The sequence below is a fragment of the Nyctereutes procyonoides genome, unplaced genomic scaffold (assembly GCF_905146905.1).
Source record: "Nyctereutes procyonoides isolate TBG_1078 unplaced genomic scaffold, NYPRO_anot_genome, whole genome shotgun sequence".
Lineage (NCBI taxonomy): Eukaryota > Metazoa > Chordata > Mammalia > Carnivora > Canidae > Nyctereutes > Nyctereutes procyonoides.
The window spans coordinates 6,463,769-6,468,107 of NW_026575137.1; positions in this window are offsets into that span (position 1 = coordinate 6,463,769).

Sequence of the window (4,339 nt, forward strand, 5' to 3'; positions counted from 1 at the left end):
TCCCTGTGTGAATACTGAGTTTCTGTCATTAAAACTAACATTTGGGCATAAATACCTCTACTATTGTAATAGTATTTGGGTATTGCTAGAATTATTTAAGGTTAAAACCTGTCTTTCCCATTCCCGTGATGATTACTTTGAAATCTGTTCATTGGAGATGACATAGCAGCTTATCGTATGGTTATTTATTGAATTATATGCCCTATCTTGATTTATATTTATTTAGATGTGCTTAATGTCTGTATTTTCACACAAGTTTCCAGAATTTGTAGTGCTAGGCAAAAAAGTCTGATTTCTGAAGTTCTTCATGGCAAATTGAATTTCTCAGTCATCTTTTTTTTTTTTTGTAAAATTTATTTCATCTGGAATGTGTTTATTGAATGTTATTCCCTTTTCCTTAGTATTTTCCTGTCCAATTGTTATGTGGTTATAGTACAATTTTCCTTAAAACAAATGTTTATAATACACTTCTACAAGTAGCTGTTTTAGGTAAATGGATGAATTCTTAGTCTTGATATGTGCCATGTGTGATTACGTTTACCTTAGATTAGAAACACTATAGTATGGTATGCTGTAACGGTAACTTTCAAATTTCACACCTGTTGGAATGGTATAACATCCTCTGACTGCGTAGGATTGAGCACATTCTTGCTTGTCTGTTCTTCTGAGCTCTGAATGAGTTGGGTTGGATGTTTTTCTTATTACCTTGGTCTTCTATTACCAATTCACTTCTGAATTGAAAATGACCTTTTTCACTCTCGTAGGGTACAGATATACCATACTATTGTACTCTTAACCAATTTCTCTCCCGTATTTCTAAATCTTTTATTCTTCAGTTCAACTAGCTTTCAGGAGGTGGAAGAAAGCACTAAATAATTCACTAGTTATTCATACTCTGATGTCTCCTTCATCCCTTATCTAGCTCTTGAAAAAAATGTTTAAAAAGCAACATCTCTTTAGGGTTTGAAAAATAATAAGATTTAGGCGCAGCTCTTAGTGTTTTAGGCAGTCTAAGTATGTGAACTTAGTTTATCTTTAGAAACTATCCGAACTGAAGCATAAAGAGGTTAAAAGGATTAAAAAAATGAACAGATTTTAACATATGGGATAAATAGCAAGTGATCTAACCTGTACAGCTGGAATCTAGTAGGAGAGGGAGAGCAACCAAGGCAGAAAAATGTGAAGAAATAAAAGCTGAAAAATTTCCAAATTTGATTAAAAAAAACAAGCAATGCACAGAAACAAACTGCAAAAAAAAAAAAAAAAAAGACAAATACATAGGAAATCACACCTATGCACATCATTATCAAACTGTTGGAAAACAGAAATTTTCAAAGCAGACAGGAAAAAGGATACATAACAGGGAAGAATGATAATGAACAAATGACAAGAGACAAATGTCTTCATGTGCTTAAAAAAACCTGTCAAACTAAAACTCTAAATGCCAATCTTAATTTTTTTTTATTATTTATTTATGATAGTCACACAGAGAGAGAGAGAGGCAGAGACACAGGCAGAGGGAGAAGCAGGCTCCATGCACCGGGAGCCCGACGTGGGATTTGATCCCGGGTCTCCAGGATCGCGCCCTGGGCCAAAGGCAGGCGCCAAACCGCTGCGCCACCCAGGGATCCCTCTAAATGCCAATCTTTACATAAAATTCTATATCCTTTAAATTTAATGAAGGCTGAAAAAATCTGATTTCAGGAGAACTGCACTACACAAAATATTAAAGGAAATTATTCACACTGAAGGTACGTGATTCCAGATGAAACCTATATATTTATGAAGGAAAAAACAGTGCCAGAAATGACAGATAAGAATTATTTTTCTAGAGCCTAAATTATTTAAAATCCAGTTAACTGATGAAAATAAAAGTGTATTTAAAACAATTTGAAGCAAAATTTAAAAAACAGAGTTTCTTCTTCTACAGGATATGTAGAAGTAAAATATATAATTACACCATAAGGGGCCCCTGCGTGGCTCAGTGGTTGAGCATCTGCCCTCTGCTCAGGTCATGATCCCGAGGTCCTGTAATCGAGTCCCATGTCGGACTCCTCACAGGGAGCCTGCTTCTCCCTCTGCCTGTGTCTCTGTGCCTCTCTCTGTGCTGCTCATGAATAAATGAAAAAAATTTTAAATCTTTAAAAAATGTATGCCATAAATAATAGGATTAGTGGAATACACATTTATGACCTATACATGATACAGGCATAAATGGTATGTTATTTAAGGTAGCCTATAGCAAGTAAAGAATGTATCCTTACTATTTAAGAAACTGTAAATGGTGTAGTTATAAAGCCAATAGAGGCAATAAAATAGAATATTAAGAAATACCTGCTGAATCCAAAGGAGGAAAAGAAGACAAATGGGACAAAGAAACGTGGTGACAGACTTTAACCCAACCACAGATTATGTAAATAGATTAAACATCATCAATTTAAATGCAACTATCCTCATAGTGGATAAAAAGCAAGCTTCAATAATACCTTGTTTAAAGAGGCTTAAGAAAATATAGACACTGAATAGGTTAAAGGTAAAAAGATTAAAGACACAGACATAGGATGCAAACACTACAATGAAAGGCAACTTCAAGACAAGTATTACTAGACATGGATATTTCATAACAAAAGTCCAGAGATGTACCAATCTTAAATGTATATGCACCTAATTACTGAGTTTTAAAATAAATGAAGTTCTGGTCAAGACAGCAATACAGGCGTCTCCTGACTCCTCCCACGGACACACCAAGTCTGCAGCTACACATGAAACAATTCCTTCTGAAAAGAAGCCAGAAACTAGCTGAGAAATTATGGGCAAACAAGGAAAAGACACACATCAAAAGGGGTTGGAGAGGCTTAGACACGCTCTTACCAAAACCCCCCTTCTGACAGCAGCAGTCAGGAAGGAACTTCTATATGCTCCCTGAGGACTGACAGGTTGGGATGCAACATCTATGTCCCAACTTTTAAGACTTCCATCTGAGGGATGAGCCCCCCTCAAGACACCTAGGTTTGAAAGCCATCAAGCCTGGTGCACATAAGACCCACAGCTACAACAACCAAAGAACAAAGGTTCTTAAGTGGCTTGGACTTACTGTGGATATCCCAGCAGAGGCAGCAAAGAAAAATGTCCATTTCCTTCCCCATCTAAAAGAGCGTTATTTGCATATCCTATAAGCTGCTGCCTGAAAGTCTGATTTAGCAGACTAATTTAGCACACATCCAGGAACAGACTGCTATCCTCTCCAGAGGCCAGCATGTATCGTCTCTGCATTCTCCCTTTGCTCTGCTCTAGGTCACTGGTGTCTTCCTAAAAGGGGCTGGCACATTATCTGGTGCACTAGCTCTTGCAGCTGCACCCAGAGGGCACATTCCTTAATTGCCTGACACTGGTGGCCAGTAAGGCTTGTGTTTGTGGGCTGAACAAGACCGTCTAACAAAGAAACGGTTCTTAACCAGCTACATGCCCAGGGCTCAATAAAGAATCAGTAGGCAAGGGGCACCTGGGTGGTTCAGTGGTTGAACATCTCCCTTTGGCTCAGGTCATGACCCTGGGGTTCTGGGATTGTGTACCGCATCAGGATCCCCATACAGAGCCTGCTTCTCCCTCTGCCTATGTCTCTGCCTCTCTCTGTGTCTCTCATAAATAAATAGTCTTAAAAAAAAAATCAGTAGGCAAAAATGTCCTTATCTCAGTCTTTTCCTGAAAGAGGCCTATTTGTATATCTTAAAAGCTGCAGCCTAAGGGTCAGTCGTCTAATTTAGCTCACTTCTAGGGAGAGACTACCATTCTACTCGGAGACCAGGGAAGCCAGCAGACACCATGCCTGCATTCTCTCTGTAGCCCAATCCAGAACACCAACATCACTGGAAGGAGCTTGTGTTCATAGGTCACCCAGGACGGTAGCTAACCAGAAACAGTTCTTAAGTAGCTACTACCCCAGGGTTCAGTGCAGAAAAAGCAGAGAGACACACCCAGCTCACAGTTCCATGAAGGATAGCTACTTGGATACTTTTAAAGCTTCTGCCTGAGGGTCCAGCTTCCAATCAGCCTGCATCTAGACGCTAAGATTCTCCCCTTTAAGACAGAGAACTTGGGGGATCCCTGGGTGGCGCAGCGGTTTGGCGCCTGCCTTTGGCCCAGGGCACGATCCTGGAGACCTGGGATCGAATCCCACGTCGGGCTCCCGGTGCATGGAGCCTGCTTCTCCCTCTGCCTGTGTCTCTGCCTCTCTCTCTCTCTGTGTGACTATCATAAATAAAAAAATAAAAAAAAGACAGAGAACTTGGCAAACCTTCAACTATGTTATCTATGACTGTTACCTAATACACAGAAATCA